This window comes from Anopheles moucheti, chromosome 2 (assembly GCF_943734755.1).
Source record: "Anopheles moucheti chromosome 2, idAnoMoucSN_F20_07, whole genome shotgun sequence".
NCBI classification, from domain to species: Eukaryota; Metazoa; Arthropoda; class Insecta; order Diptera; family Culicidae; genus Anopheles; species Anopheles moucheti.
In genome coordinates, this window is record NC_069140.1 from 98,353,950 (window position 1) to 98,371,432 (window position 17,483).

General features: G+C 43.6%; 1 protein-coding gene across 2 annotated transcripts in view; it reads right to left on the bottom strand.

Moving 5' to 3' along the window:
* LOC128298853 (MOXD1 homolog 2-like) overlaps positions 1-17,483 on the bottom strand; it is a 154,643-nt gene that overhangs the window by 108,013 nt on the left and 29,147 nt on the right. The window contains exon 1 of one of the 2 annotated variants that reach the window (XM_053034651.1): positions 1,386-1,758. The exons of the other annotated variant lie outside the window; for it this stretch is intronic. The gene's annotated coding sequence lies outside the window, so the exon portion shown is untranslated. Of the gene's footprint in view, positions 1-1,385; positions 1,759-17,483 lie in introns of those variants that run through there. 2 annotated transcript variants of the gene reach the window in all.

Consider the following 17,483-nt stretch of genomic DNA (forward strand, 5'->3'; position numbering starts at 1 on the left):
GGGATTCTAAGTTGCTGCGATGCAAACGGTGGAATTTAATAAGTTCTCTACCCTACGCCCTTTCCCTACAGCTGTGGCCCGAGAATTGGCCTCCAAGACGTGATTCCACCAAACCAACCGATTCCGGGGGAGGGGACAGGGATGGGAAGGTGAGGAAAATCCCGACAGGTTTCTTGGTTGGAAAAGTGTTGATTTTATGATCAAAGCTCGTAATTAAAATTTGCTTTAAAGTTATCTTCACACCAAGGACAACCGAGTGAAAGTCAGCGAGTTGTGTGTTTAAGAATGGTTTTTTGGGATTGAAATAATTGAAATTGAACAATACTGTAGGGCATGTAGCAATATGGCTTAATGAAGGAGGAGAGATTTTTGTTGATTTACAGAAAAGATCAATTAAATGAGAAGATCTATAGAGATATATCAGCTACATCTGTCCTGCTAATATCTTCAGGTGTGTAGATCACATCATGTAGAAACGAAAGCAGCGGAAAATTCAATGTTGATAGCTTGAGATCAGTCAAATGGTACCAATCTAATAAACAGTCATCGAGAGATATGTGAATTCTGAATATCTTGAATATCTTGAATATCTGCAGTGAGACTATCAATTCTGCAATTGGATGACATAGCCCAGAGTTAAAACTCACGCCGAGGCTATAATTACTGATTAAAATATTCGTACTACTGGACATCGTCCTAAAGATCTTCTAGGTGCAAGGACTACCATAGACACCCTGATATGTCTAACAGAACAAAAAAAGGCAAACTGCTCTCAAACGATCATCCAAAGCCCATGTCAGTACATCACACAAAGTAACGAAGCGATATTGAGCGCCATGCTTCACCAAACCCATAACCATCTCGCCGCCTACACCCGATTTGTTACACCTTTCTTCTAAAACAAACTCGTAGCAAACATAAAATTCTCCATCAAATCCCACCACGCGCGTGTGTACACGAGGAGTCCGGTTGCCCAATTTGTGCACCAAACATCCTAATCCATCCGGGCCCGGCTGTTGTGCCTGTGCAAACTCTCATCTGTTTCAGACCTAACAACTACTTCACTAATTGACTACCTTTGGTGTGGATTTCTACTCGCTTGAGGCTGTTTTGCCGGGTGTGCGGACACAACCTTCGAGGAAAGACGCACCAAAGTTTGCATTGCTACCGGAACGAGCCAGCCGAACGACGACCACCGGGGAAGGAAGGTGCAAAATAAATACGTTTTATTTATTCGAATAATTAGAAAGTTTTTCCAACCCTTTGTACATGGGCGTGTGTGTGGGTTGTAGAATATGAAGTATGCTAGGTGCTAGCAATGTATCGATCAAGTTCGATTTTTGGTTTCAATTGTGCAGTGGAAAAAAACATCTCAAGGAACTCACTTTGACGTTAAAACAGCTTCAAGGCGAACGATTGTTTTGATCCGTGAACCGGCTTGGGCTTGCAGATGAGTTGTTCTATGGTGACGCTTATTCAAAAACAAAACCTGTCAAAACAGCTTTCCTGTTCCGCCGGAGTGAAGATGAAGGGTTTTCGTCTCGTATTACCGTGCCCTTGGTACGTTTTTATTTTATTTTTTTGGGGGCGGGCGGCGATAGTTGAAGCCTAAACACTAGCACAACTTTTTAATTCCTTCTTCACCACAAATTCACCTTAAAGCCGTATTTCGGCACGGTTTCGCCTGCTATCTTCACAGTAGAATGGGAAAACCACTTCATTCACACGCTTCACACCAACATTGCTCACCGCTCACGTGGCTGGCAGGTGTTCGGTTTCACTCAATATCACACTGTGGACCCCGTTTTATTTTAGCAATCACTTCCGGGAGAGTAATCTCTCTGCAACATTTTTTTCCCCCCGTACAGCATGCCTGCAAAAGCACAAGAACAAGAAACAAATATAAAACCTTGAAAGTTATCACTTGGCAGTCTAGCTCACGAACGAAAGAAAATATACGAAAGTCCTTCTCTCACTGTCCGTGTTGGGTGTCCAAATCGTCCAAATGCTTTGGTTGAAATTGGTTTACCCAAAGCGAAAAAAAGGGGAAACAGTTCTAAGCCTACTGCTCCTTTTGCCTGCCAAACTGTCCTGGAACAAAATTTCCCTTTTGCCGGCAAGAAAATAGGTCGTGCTATCTTTAAGCACAAGAAGGAAAGGTTGGTTGCCTCACCGCCCCGCGGACGGTCCCATTTCCCCCCACGCAGGAAAACCAAATCCGAAATACGGAAAAAGGCGAAAACAAAGCACACAAACACAATAATAGCAAAACAATAAAAACAGCAGCACGCGGTAGCCTGTGTTGGTGATGGGAAAATTTATGAGCATTTTCCTTCGCTTTTCCCAGTTGTTTTTTGGCCCGCCTGATAAAACCTACAAAGAGGACGTTACACACGATGAGCGACAGAAAAAAAGGCGCGTTATTTTTCACGTCGTCCATTTTTCCGCTTCATTGTGAGCGTTTCGTGGCTGTGGGTCCAGTTTTTACCCATTTTTCCCGGGGAAAGTGTAATTTTAAAGTCTGTTCATTCGTGTTACAAAATAATAACAAAACAAAACAAAAAAAACGAATGGAAAATCGGGCAGGGAAGAACCATAAAATCGTAATTTCACTGTGCACTGTTCGGGAAATCCCTTTCGGCGAGATTTTTTCTCCTTCTCTCTCTCTCTCTTTCTTTTTCTCTCATTTTTTTTAAATTTTTCGTTTTGTTTACTTGGTCGCTTTAAGCAGAGGTCTTCACTACGCTGCTTTGTGCAAGCATAAGAAAAAGGAGTCGTTTAAGTGATCATAAAGCCAGACAGCGGTCACAAAAGCCAGACCCGAACGGAACACGAGAAGGAAACAACAAAAAGCGTTCCATTTCATTCGCGCAACTCGCTGGTTAAAGTTGTCATGGGAAGGATTTAAAGCGGGATGCTGTAGTAGGCCGTAGGCGAACAGTAGTAGGCCTTGGAGGTTTACATTTTTTCTCTACTCCTTTTCGTCCATTGATATCCTCACGATGGGTCTAATAGTTTACTGATTGCATCGAACGAATGATTAAGTTAATAAACAACACTTCGGGTTTCTATCGGCAGGTGTAAGCCTTGGTTTAAAAGTGGCCGAATAATTACTTCCACCCGACCAGAACATGCACCGCTAAAACATGTGACGAAAATTCACCTTTTCTTCATCAACCGCACAAACACCCGCGTACACGCACGTACACACGCAAACAAAACACCGCACCGAAGGGCTCACAACGGGCCAAACAACCGTGTGGATAATACGACTCGGGACGCACGGGACGCACGGACGCACGCACGCACGTACACGAACACGCCAGTGTTCGACGCACAAAGCACAAGCTCCGCTTTACGATCTGTTTTCCACCGAAGCCACGACGTTACTAAATTTTCCCTATTTTGCTCGGTGTAAAATCGCCACCCTTATAGAACTCGGGCTCGTCGTGTTTTTCCCGCAAACCCGAGGGGCGGGTGATTCGGGAAAAACTTCCCTAACCCACCGTTTGCCTATCTCACCCGGGGGCCGCTCACCTACCAAAAACCGCGCTCCCTTCTGGCGGCAGGATTTTCTTCGGGCCGGCTAGCCCTTATGGCTCAGCACCGCAAAAAGGGTCCTTGCAGGCACAAACGCGAGGGGGGGAGGGTTAGCGGGAGGACGCACGCGAGTTCCGGTACGACGAAGTTTTCTCTGGCAGAGCAAACGATACGCGCGAGAAAAATACGGAACAAGCGCGCGAGCGTGAGAAGGAGAGAGCGCGAGAGAAAGAGAGAGAGTTTGAATGTTGATTCTAACAAGGGTTGATAGTGCGGTGGAGATGAATGAAGAGCCACATGTTGTCCGGGGCCGCCAGATGAAAGGAATGCAATGTAATCGAAGTTAACTGTGCGAACGCGGTACAACAACGCTCTCAGCATAATTCCTCTCTCCAGCAATGCAAAAGGGCACCCCCGGGTTCGGATTGCTCCGCCAGAGCGTAATCCGGCCTGAGATGAGTTATTTTGAGATGCACTTTACTTTGGGTTACCACAATGGTATTGCGTGTATTTATGTTAATTTAATAAATTGTTACAAAATTAAGACAGATTGTGTGTATCTTTTAATAATAAAAGATTGAAAGCTACGTCCACGGTTGGGCAATGAACGTGAACATAACATGCAACACATTCGTTCGGGAGATATTTGTCAAAACTAAATATTTAATATAAAAATTATAAATGAAATTATTCACCATAATGTTGCACAGCTTAAAACAGTGCGTAAAGAATAATAATTTCTTTAAAAGTATTTTATTTTATTTAAAAAACCAACCGTTCAAACGAGAGAATTGTGCTCTAATGATTTCCCCTTCGAATGAACCATTGAATAAAGGTTCATCCAAACATTCATCTTCCCCTATCGGGCAGCTTTTATGGCTTGTTTGCCGCCTTTCAACAGCACGAGGGGAAACATGTTGCTTCTGCTAGCTGATGTCGATGCAACATATTTCCCCTCCATGTAGGGGAAACACAAGTTTTTTCATCCCTCTACACACACAAAATCCCTTCGCCCAAGCGGAGGAAAGAAGCATAAAATGTGCAATTATGACGCTGCTACCTGCAGTGCGGTTGTACCGGATAGCTTTTGCTTCTGTCATCTTCTCCAGCACGGGCACGGATGAACGTGCGCTGCAGCGATGGCAGGCGAAAGCAAATGCATTCTCCGTTACCCATTTTCGGGCTACCCTGATGGAATGAGGGGCCCTTCTTTTGTTTTGAGCAATTGTCGGAAGCTAAAAGGAGCAAGGAGCATTTCCTTTCTTTTGCGCCATCCGGGTTCTTCTGCACCGGCGGGTGTTTTACAATGGGTAGCGGGCGAAAGGAATCATTGCCACACGGAAGCCAAGCGAGAATTGCTGTGAAATTGAACAAGCTGGATGTGCTGTTGCATTGGACTGTATGTAATTTTAAGATTTTTGTTGCTAAATCTACCTGCTTTTAACAATTTTTTGTTTGTTGGTGTTTTGTGAGTTTACAAAGGTGTGGAAATGTAGAGGAAACTATTATTTCTCAAGCTGTTTTTGTTTGCTATAATTAAATTTTAAACAAACGCAATATGCAACTTGTTTTTCCACAGATCCACAAAATAAGGACGATTCCTAAACAATTTCCAAACTATGTTTAATGCGAAAATAAAAAAGAAAATGATTGAATAGAAGGAAGAAGTTGTGAAAACAGTGAAAGAACAGTGAATATTACCACCAAAAATTAAGAAATGTATAAGAAACATATACATGTCTTAGAAATGTATAAGTGCAATGCAAGTGCATTAACTAAAGCATAAAATTAGCGATGGTATTAAAAGTTGATGAAAAGGGAATAAAAAAAACAGCATCGAAGGTTTTATTCAGTTTTCACAATAAAAAGAGAATAATTATTAACACCAGAAAAAAAAACACATAATCCAAATAAACGAAAGCAAGAAAGTCACCCTTCAAGTCGAAGTTTTATCTTGCCAATTCTGTAAATAAAAATCTTATCATCAACTGCAACACTTTATTTATCTGCAACTGCAAGTCGAAGTTTTATCTTGCCAATTCTGTAAATAAAAATCTTATCATAAACTGTTACATTTTATTATCCTTTCTTCTGTTCCTACTGTCATCTTATCAGATTTGCAAACTTTATAACCTTCTTCTATATTTGCAGTGGACGAAAGCGCACCACTTCTGTAAGTCATTTTCTTTGGTTCGTAAAGTAAAACAAATATTGTCATAAATTGGTTCGTTGACCGTGGGACAATGGTTGAGCAGGAAATAATACTAAACAGCGAACCTTTACCTCTCTTCAGTGGTTATTAATTTCTATATCGAATGGCTCCTCACTATCCTCACACTTTGTAAATGGAGGAGAGGACGAAACCAAAACTTGACATAGGCCAATGTTTCTGGTTTCTGCTCGAATAAAGCAAATCCTTTTGCTCCCTTGAGCACCGGTGCACACACAAACAGGAGACGAAATACGTACTTCTTATCCTTATGCTTCGTTCCATTAGTTCGGAGTCGGTTCGGGGGGGGGCAGCTTTGTCCCAACGTGACGGACTTTTCACCGTGCCTAAGACTCTTTTCCAGCGCAGCGTGGCGACACCCATAAACAACAATATTATACAGCGCGCTGCTCTCGCTCCCGCCGACCAGACACAGAGCCCCGGCATTGTGTTCCGGTTGTCACTTATAATCCCAGCGTGTGCGGCCTGGGTGAAAGAGTTTCCAGCATGTAATATGCCGCAGCTTCAAGCGTGGGCTGACGTCCATCACCGTCCACGGCCACGGGGTCGCACGCTGCCATCGTCTGATGCAGAAATAAGGGGCCGGAAAAAAACAGGGGAAAGAGAAAAGATTTTCGGTCCATTCTCAGGAATCGAAGGAATCAAGAAGTAAGCAATAAAATACATCATAAGATCATTTGCTCGTTATTTTCCCTTCCATTTTGTTCCGATTGCGACGGGTGCTGGGCGAGTTGGAAGTGAAGAAAATCTTTCAATATTTTATATAAATATGAACGACACCGAACCGTCTCGAGGGGGGTTTGCCATCGTCTAGAAAAATCGAACCCATCACGACGACAAGGTGCACGCTCGCTTTCCTTTGGTTGCCGTAAATAAATGCACACACACACACCCCCTTTTTGTCCTTAAGCGGATCCTTCCAGGGAGACACAACGGCAAACCGTTGTGACATTTCACTGCACCAGCGCAACTTGCACTGTTTCGTTTCGTGCTCTCCTCTGTCCAACACAACACAAACCGATTACATGATCCATCATTGACCGATCTTCCTTTTTGGTGGTGTGCAGCTGCTTTAATGATAATTTATCGAGCACCACACAGCGGTCTTCTCACAGGTAAACCCTTTTTTTTTCTTCGGCTCGTTTTAATGGGTTCGGTTGAATCTACTCCGTGTGGATTCCTGCTTATTTATCCTTTATTTGTTTGACATTCGAAGGTCAAAAAAGGAGCTAACCTTTCTACCCCGTGTTGCTGTTCTTTATTACTGTGCGAAACAGCTTGAACTTGTTATCGTGAAGAATAAGGTATTTTACGTTCGGAATCTTTGAGTTCTGATGAAATTTCTTTCGTCTAAAATATTTCTTGTTTAATATTGAAAGAAATTCAAATGCATTACAATCTCTTCAAATTTCCAACCAGATTTGTAAAAAGCCATCGATGTATCTTAAATATTTGCTACCTAATCCGTAAACATGATAAATTTCTTTGAAATATTTGAATATTTTGATCGCTGAAATGTCTAAATTGCAGCATTGCATTTTGATTGATAAAGCTCAAGGCAAACACAGCTGCTATGCTACTCAAGCAAATGTTCATTCACAGCCTACTTGCATCCTCTGCCGTTTACAAGAAGCCAAGTGGCCTACTTGGATTTCTAAGCTGACCTTGAGCGTGGAAGATTTTTGGCATTAACTCAAACCCGAACCAAATGAAGACATCCCAAATTGCACGCTGTTCAGCTGTCTCAACAAACCGTACCCAAACAGAGATCCCATGCCGTTTTATGATGTTTTCAAGATGTGCTAAAACCAAACCCGTACAAAAAGCATCCAAATTTATCGCTTTATTTCTTCAATTTCAGCCATGCTTGTGTTTTGCTACTCTCGAAAGGACTTCAAACGGAGTCGAAATTCATACGCACAGTACAAAAAGAACGTTTCGAGCTGAGAAAAAGTGAATAAAACTGGCGTAAATACAGTGACACTGACAAATCTATCCATTAATGAATTCATTCGACTTGCGTTTCGAAACATTGAAGCCGATCCTTATCCGTGAGAAATGGAATATTTCATCAAAATAAATTAAATAATTAATGTTTCTCTCGGCATCGGTCGTCAATCTAACGGCGGAAGCACACTTTCCCGCTTCATTATTTACTTTTGTGCGTGATAAGGCAAAAAAAGAGCACTATTTTTTTTCTTATCCGCTCAGTCTCTGTTTAAATTTCTAATCCTTCCAGCATTAAATCAGGATCAACAACTTCCGCGTCGGAAAAAAAGCCCCACACAGAGAGATGAGATTTGATCTTATCATCATCCGTCGGGATTTAATTCAATTCATCCCCAAGCTGCCGATTAGTGGTTGGAAAACAGGGACGGCTAACAAAAACAAACACTCTTTTAGTGTCCTTTAAAACAAAGCCTATGTACGGGGAAACTTGTCGCATCTAATTTGTTTGCTAGACAACAAAAAACACAAAAACTGTGATGAATGAAATTCTTTAATATAATTTTTCATCCCTAATCCCTTGCCCGCGGGTGGATTGAAGGTGACAGAGGTGAGATAAGCCGCTTCGAGAGAGGTTTCTTATCTAGGACGTACTCAAAAAAAAAAGGGACAACGACTGTTTGCTTTCGTCCTAAAAGGTTATTTGAGGAAAGATTTTTCTTCACTCCGCGCATTTACCAACTTCAAGAGCAAAGCGGGAGCATTTTCGTGATGCGTATCCATCAAATCGATTATAATTTGTCTTGCCATTACCCGGCGGCTGGCAGTCATAAAAACACCTACAGCACCACGCGAATAGTACGGTAACTTTCTTCCTGTCACCGTAATGCAGCCACTGGACGGCTTTAGTAATAAACACTGAAGTAACTCCAACAAAAGCCCTGGCTTCACGTTGACTTTTATAATCGTGACATTTACCATGAGAAATGGATTACACTTCCGTCGGCCGTGAGGACGTGATGCTTTCGCTCTCATTCTTAACGCAGGACGAAAAGGACACACCGATGCAGAGCAACCATACCAAGGGCTGGGATGTTGTGTGGCGCAAAATTGAAAAGCTGTTTATTACCTTTTCTTGACCCATTCCCATTGCCGGTGTCGCTGCGCGGATGTGTTCTATGCTAAGCAGCACACGGAGCAGCACACTGGGCAAAAAGGGCATAGGCACGCAAGATTTGTGGCCGTACGTGGCCGGACGGTTTTTATGGTGGCCTGTAAAAAAGGTGACAGCCTTCAGGTAGAAGCGCTCTTGAAGCTGCGCACCGAAATGAGAAATAAAACAACAAACATTTAAAACGAATCCGGACAATCCGAACCGAGAGCGAAGGTAATCTCCGGTGCGCGGCCAAACTCACGTGCTGCACCTGCGGCATCAATCAGAACGACGGTTGCCCGGAGGTACACGGTTGTGCGAATGTAAAGGAAACCAAAAACAAAAAAATACACCGAAGCGGCAAGGAACTAAGCTGCAAAGAACTTAAAACTCAAGTTTGAACCTCACACTTGGGTGTTCTCGGTGATAGGAATAATATTTGGGTTGTTTTCCTTAACGAAGGTGGTCCTTATTAAAGATGAAAAAGGGTTTTTTTTTTGGTGTGCCTTGTTGACACGAAAAAGGTTTGCCTTTGGAAAAATTCAGATAGTTTTTTTTCTAAAAGACCAACTAGCATTAACTCAATGACTCAGGAGTAATAGTGGAATTATAATTAACGCACCATGAAAATGATACGTTTTCTTGGAAGAAGGTGTGTGATAGGAGGTTTTTTGGAAAACATAATATAATAGCCTAAATGGAGTAATTATTATTAAGATAATTAATATGATAATTATTTAATATAATATGAATAATATGAATATGACTAATTTATTTATTTATTTACAATTCCAGAAAACTAAATCTCACTACTAGTGTGAAGTGTGCCCTACAACTTTTCTCTTATATCTTTATGATTCCGTCAATCAAAATTAAAGCATTAAATGTGTTTGGCCTTAACAAAGCTTCCACTTTTATTAATCGCACTTTTCAAAACAATAATCACAGCAAAGTCGTCACGGCCATATCACAATTTACGGTCAAGGCTCAGCGTTGGTACACCTTGAAACTTGAACCCGGTTTGACTGTGGTCGGGAAAGCAAAATGCCTTCTCGCTGTTTCCTCTCGTCCAACGACCTAGGAGGAAATTGGGTTCCATTTCTCAAGGAAAAAGAGTTGAGCACAAACAGTTCAGGAAAAATACACAACCTCATTGAACGGCTGGTTTAAAAGGTTAGCAAGCAGCGAAAGACAATGCAACGCTTGGATGGAGGCGAAAAGACACTGTGTGTTTCTACAGTGTGTACGTAAATAAAGAAGAGGCAAAAAGGGCTAAACAGTGCCCGGTTGGCCACACAAAACCGTTTGAACCGCAATCGATCGATTGCCCCGTTGCTTTTTCCCAAAGCGATTAGGCTACGAAATTGCTTGTATAACAAATTGATCGGCATACTTTAATTAATCAGAAGATAAAAGGCCGAAGGCGGAAGGGGGCAAAAGAACCTTTGCTCCGGGATGGGGTAGCAGCCTGAGCCCCGGGGACCTTCAGGTGGTCGTGCTCCGGGCGCGAAGGTTTTGTTTTGCTTTTTTGTTCACTGGAAGATGAAAGACAGACTCGACTCGCGGTTGGCCGACCTCGTCGCAGAGGACGACGATGAGATGATGAAGATGACGCAGATCTATCAGCAATTTTCCAGCACTTGCTGCGGAGTGGGTTTTGTAGGTCTAGCTGTCCTTACCCGGCCAGGGGATGGAGAGAACCGTACATCAGGTGAGTTATACGAAGTGGCTCCCAGTCGCTCTTACCGCTCGAAGGCAACGAGATAACAAATTGTTAAAAGTATGATTAAGCATAATATCTTCGTTTAATTGCCTGCGGTTTCTTCCCTCACTCGAAAGGAAGGCTTTACTCGACCGCCTTCTCGACCTGCTTCGGGACGCTTTTTCCCACCCTCCCTCCGTGGTGGGACGTGATCAAGACGGATTATGAAGCGCTTCAGCTAAACAGGCGAAAAAATGGGCCTTCATCCTCAGAGAGGCCCATCCCGAGAGAAATTGGTAGAATTTGGACCGCAACTCATACGGTCACGTACGGTCGTATCGCGCGATCCTCAAGCCAAACATTCAAAAAAATGCGCTGGACACCTTCTACCGGGGTCTTGTTTTCCTTACTAATTATAATCAAAATGAATCCAAATTAATTATTATTTTCTATCCCTCTCCCGGGCCTACCGTTAGCCCCAACTTTAAACTCCCTCCAACACAGAGAGACACACACGCACACCGCGTATCTGTTTTGCTCCGGGGTTTCTCCATTCTCCGGCGATTATCTGGCCGCACGATCCACAAGAGGATCGGGAGACTGTACGGATATTCATTTCGGAGGAACGTTTCAATCCGGCCGGTATCTTCCGAAATGATGGGGTTTAGATTTCATCTGCGAGCCCTATTCCGTCACGTCACGAGCACACCAACCAGCTTCGGTTAATAGGTAAACTTTTTAATAATCGGCATTGGGGGGTGAAACCGAACTGTAGATATCACAAAAACAAAGCTTTCTGGATTCTGGACCATTCCGCACCACCCGAGGGCACTTCTGTGGGAGGATTGTTTTGAAGAAGCAACCAGGAGAACCAGTGCGTAGATAAATCAACTGATGATTTGTATGGAAATAGCAAAAAGGAGAGCTTCCGCTGAGACTGATACAAGAAGTTATCTATCTGATAACAATAACGATTGTTTGTGTGTTTAAGTAGCAAATTGTTGAAGCTTCCTTACATTACTAACAATACCCGATTCCAAAAAAAAAAAAAACAAAATAAATGCTGAAGAAATCTCGTAGGTGATTCAGAGTCTAATTGACAATTGATCGTCGAATTGATCGTCAATTCAGAGTCCTATTGACATGACATACTCCAAAGAAGCACTCGTTTGATGGCAACTCATCTGCATGGCGCTATATTACTGTTCATTTCTACACAGGACTCTGTTGGACGAGAACAAGACGAGTGATCAGGTTGGAAGCAATGGAACTAATTTATAACAGCTTCATCTGGTAATAATCTGATCGGCTCGATTTTGAGGTCAAAAAAAACTTTTTGAATTAAAATTCATCCTGATCCGTTCGGTAAATCTTGTCGACACTCTCATCCTTCCAGCCGGGCATTTTCTTTTTTGTACATGTGTATGGGTTATGAGTGGTGATTAAAAAATTATGAATTTGCCCGAAGTCCGCCCTGTGTCCGCCTGTGTGTGTAACGGATCCGAGCAAAAACCCCGTCCGGTGGTGGTGAGGTTCAATAAAATTTAATTAAAATTACAGCGGATGCTTCCCACTCCAAGGATGCGCTTCGCTTTTTTGCGTGTAAAAGATTTAACAAGCGTGACCGGCGTGTGGAAGGATCCTTTTTTTTATTTTGTTTGGTATATCCTAGCACCATTCCTAGAACGGACATCCATCCAACCGTGCTAGGGGTTGCTGAGTACCGACGCACCGTTTTATTAATCTTCTACGCTTGATTGGTTTCCGGGCACGTATTGAACGCTCGGTTTACTTCATCCACATCCGGGCGTTGCATTCCGGGCAAGCACACAAAAGCTCTTTTTGCTTACTGCTGAAGTGAAACAAAAAAAAATCTTATGAAACGTAAAAAATTTAGAAACTCGAACACATTCCATCAAGGCGCGAGGGTTAATGCACACCGGCTGTTGGATGTTGAAGATATACTTGTCCAAGCAACAAGTCAACCCAAAACCGTCCCCATAAACCATCCCCCAAATGTCCACTCGAAACACTCGGAAGAATTCGTTGAACATCACACACACACCCCGAGGAGAAAAAAAACACGAGACTCCACAAACTGCTCAAAATTATCGTCCTATAAATCTTCCGATCCTTCCCAAACTGCCTTGAAACAATTTAGTGCGAAATGTACGAACTTTTCTCGTGTTTTTTTTGTTCCTTCCTTCCCTTGATACTGCTCGCATTTTTGGGTTACTTTTATGGTTTAAACGGCACACAGAGGGTTGCCATCCGGTCTCCTGTTGCACAATTTCCATAGGGGCTCCACCCGAACCAGTCTAGGCGCTGCCACCGGTTTTGGACGAACCGATCTCAGCGCGCTGGATGGCTTTTGAATCTGATTCGAATTCCCACACACACATACACTCTTCTGACAGCTAAATGGCCCACTATTAAGTCATAAAAAAATTCTGCCAACTGTGGCAGCTTTTTCTCACAAGCTCGTCTATACGAATGGCCATTTGGCTACCATTTATCTTTCGCAACAGCACAGCGCGCAACACCCGCAGCTGTATGCGGGTGGGTAAATGCGTTCATATGTACAGGCCCATTCCGATATACCACCAGCCAGCCAGCCACACGGTCAGTTCCTGGTTGCAAGGAGGAAGGCATCGTAAAGCGAGGAAAACCCAAGAGACTTCTCGCCAGAAGTTTTCGGTGCTGGGTTTCTTTTGAGGCGAGCCAGAGCTTGTCCCTAATATCCTGAAGCGTCGCAACGTGCGGTGAGTCCACACCACCCTCGGTGTGGTCCTCTCGTTGTGTCTTAATAAACGCATTCGATGTCGCTGTTGAGCATTTTTCCTTTTCCATTGGTTGCCAAGTGCGACGTGAAAGCGGTCTGTTGTTTCAACATGTTTTGACTCTCGCTTCGACAGGCTTCGGTAGGCATCCCGGGGCGCTTGACGTCCCGCTGCAGTATAATACATGAAAGGAGCTGAGCTGCACCGTAGGTGGCAGAAAAGGACTTTCATCCCGAAACAAACTCCGTTCGAATTCTTAGGGTCTTTTTGGGTAGGTTGATGCTGTTTGGAAGAACAGATTTCTACCTCATCTGTGTGTGTGTGTGTGGGTTAGGTTCCGAAGGGTTCAGTCCACAAGACACCGAAATCCTGCCCAACATTCGCTCTAGCGCGTGGTACGTTTCACCTACTAATAGACGCAAAAGTTTTCGCCTTTACATTTCTTCACACCCCGACCCGACACACGGCCACAGGAATCGATTTGTTTTGCTAATGATTGGAATTTTTATCCGAGCTTAATGCACCTGAAAATTGGACAAGGTGTGTTGCCTTCGGTAGAGAAGAGAACAAGATGATGATCATGACGGTTAGGAGTTTGCCCATCGGTATTGCTAGTTGCAGTTTTGAGCGCTCTACAGCCCTAACACCTAAGCAAATAACTGCCCAAATTCCCCCGCCTTATTGCGCTCTCGGTTTTTTTTTTGGCCAGTAACTGCCGCGTTTTAGACACACCTTACCTTTATGAACCTTCAGCAAACGGGGGAGAAATCGTTTTGGTTACGCTACGATGGTTACGCTTTTCATTTTTATCTGCGTAGAACGTAGAACAGCACACAATAAAGTTCATTATTGAGCACAATAAAATTCTTCTGAAGGTGTTCTTGCCTTTTTGGTTCTTTCCGTTCTTTTTGGGAGGGTGTTGGAGGCGCTTTCAGCATCGTGGCCGTTGTACTGTGCGCGGTACAATTTCAAAAGCGTACGATCGAATCTGTGACTTAAGCATATGCTATCGGGATTGGAAATGACGATTGGTGAAGGCTGCTTACATTACATATCACACCTCCATAAAGCTTTGATTCGTCAGGTGAAGGCACTGGCTCAGGAGCGCTTTCTTTCACAGAAGAACGTTCCCACACTGCACTCCCGCTTTCCGGCGGGTGCAAAGTTACATGAGCTTTTTTATCGTTTTATTTGATTGCTGGCCCTCGGGAGGATCCTTAAGGCTGCAGCTATATGGCAACAGATGTATTGACACCCACACGAGCCCAAATGGTAATTAGACATGCACCGAAAAACGGACCAGCCTTTCGGTTGATTAGTGGACATCCAATCAAACCGGGTGCCCAACTCGATGCTTTTATATAGTTATTCGTTATTCCGCCTCACTGAGCACCTTCCATCCAGTGTGCCGCTTAGAAAAAACACTGCCCGGAATGCTTCGAATTCCGGAACACGGATGTACCGATCAAAGGAAATGGTCCGGTGATCGATTAAACCGCGCACGAGAAATTACTCAATCCGCCTCGTCAGGGGAAAGAGAATCCAAAACGGTGTCACCTCCATCGGCCGACACGCTGACTGGCACATCAATCGCTCATTTGTCCCTCTTAATCTATGGCGCGGGACCTTACCAAGTGACAATTCAATAGGCTGTGAAACATCAAAATGATTGCGCGGCCGATTCCTGATTCCTTTCCCAGCGCAGTGTGCATGCCACATGTGTGCGAGCCGTCGTCACACACGCTGGTTGATGTTTCAATGGGATGCTGGAGACGGACGAGTTGAAGAAGACGAGAAAACGAAATCTGCCAGCCAAGCATAATTAAAAGCAATTATTCAATGTATGTCTATAATCGATTTTCGATGCAAGATTTGCCCCCCGGGGCGGGGTGCCCCGCCGTATACTCCAGGCGTTTGGAAAAGCTGTTTAGTCATGTGAGTGCCTGTTTAATGGCACAACAACAGCCTACCCCGCCTGTGGTCAGAGGATGATCGATTTACCGCACAAAAATAATGCAGAGGGTCAGGCATAAAATTAAATTTAACAAATCATCTCAGCTGTTTGAGGAAACGTCACGACGCAAGTCTTGTTCCAGATGCTTCTCAGGGGAGGCCATGAAGTTTTCCCACAAACAATGTGATCGATGTGTGATGAAATACATTACCGAAAGAACAAAAAAAAAAGCGTTGGAAGATTAAATAGAGAAATTTCAATACAAAATTGATTTGTTTCCATCGCGCAGGAAAAACATAAGACGTAAGACGTTTAAAAAAAAACGCATGAAAGACGCAAACGCCGTGGAACGTAAATGTGTTCTGTCATAATTTTCACTCACGCATGAAAGCAAACGGGCTGATAATTTCTTATTACTTTCCTTTCGCTCTTCATTGTTCACTGCACTGGGTGGATTTATGTATTTCTTTTTTTCATGACGACCTGCAACCACCTTCATCTTCTGCCATTCTGCCGAACGTTAGTTAGGCGGGATGACGATGCACCTTTCCGGTGCTTTAGCGTGGCCATCGTACGATTGGCATACCTTCCACCCATTATCTCTGCCACTATTTCTGTGGCTTTCTGCCCTTTTCGCGATCGCTGGGGACTCGGTGGTGGACGGAAATGACTTCGTCACCATCGTTTCGAAAAATTTTATTCTACAAAATAATCGTCCACGCAGGGTATGGGACTGAAGAACTGTGGATTTGGGGAGTCCCACCATGCGACAACCCCAGGTCCTGGGAAGAAAAGGGCCCGGCAAGAACTAGTTACCTTGACGGGGTCGTATACTCAAGCTTGCACCGAGATGACGCCTTTAAGGGAGTCGTGTGATAGTGCGGAAAGGGACGAAGAGAAAATTATATCCATCCCATTCAATATCTCCCCCTTTGAGAACATTGTCTACCTGTTCGCAACATGTCTTGAAAATAGTCAAAAGAAAGAAACTCCAACGTCTCCACATTTCCGAAGGCAACTCAAAAGGCGACATCATTCTTCGCCAACCCAAACGTCTTCTTTCCGTATGTGGCGTCATTTAATATAATTTGCTATGTTTAAATTTATCTTCGTCGCATTTTCCCTGCTGTCCTATCCCTGCGACGCCGCAAAATGGCATAACAATTTCTGCCGATTGAAGCATTCCTTTGGTGGAGGTTCTCGGAGCTGTGTTTGTGTGTGTCCACTGGGGGAGAGGGTGAGAGTTTTGATCGTGTTTATTTTTCCACCAAGTGAGGCGGGAAGCCAATCATTAGAGATGCAATTTTCTGCATCTTCCTCGCATACATCGTTCATCAAACACGATTATATTGTGACGTAAATTTCACAGTGCTCCCTCCTTCTTTGCCACAGCAACCATTCATCTTGCCGCCCATTTGGTGTCTGAAGGCTTCAAATCGAAAAGTCAGCCAAGATGTCACGAACAATAATTTTGGACATCCTTTTGTACACGGCAGTGTGGGTATGTGTCATCCTGCCTTTTATCCTGGAACCAATTACCGAACATTCATTCACCTTGCGTCACTGCTTATCACCTGGGCTCGATCTTACTGGGCTGTTGTGCTCCGGAAAAGAAACGAAACAGTAATAAGCAACCGTAGCATGAATTTGCAAGATTGGTCGTCTTCCGTGTACAAAAATAAACTGTCCACTTCTAAGCATGCTTTACTGCTCGGGACCACTTTCAATTTGACAGTCTGTTCGCCCTTACAAACCGGCCATCTTAAAAAATGGTCGCCCTTTTTCGTGGGCATTATTTGTACGGTGTCCCTCGGTGTCTCTCGGTAAGGGAATTATAGTTTCACTGTCAACTACAATATTTTGACGTTCGCTTCCAATCCCCCATTAATGGACCATTAAGAATAAATAATGGCATCCCGAAACGGTGGTCATGTCAGCCCGTGCCAGCCGTGGAGGGATTGATTTTCCTATTTCCCGTGTAGGAAAAGAAGGGAAAGGAAAATACAACAACCAAAAAAAATCACAGCAAAATCACACCATGAACACATTCCTCCATTATTCCTTTCTTCTCCGTAAGATGCTCGATATAGTTATCGTCAATTTTCACTTTCACCTTTCACGTTCTACCGAAATTACCAACACGATAAAGCACACTGGCGTGTCAGCAAACAGCAACA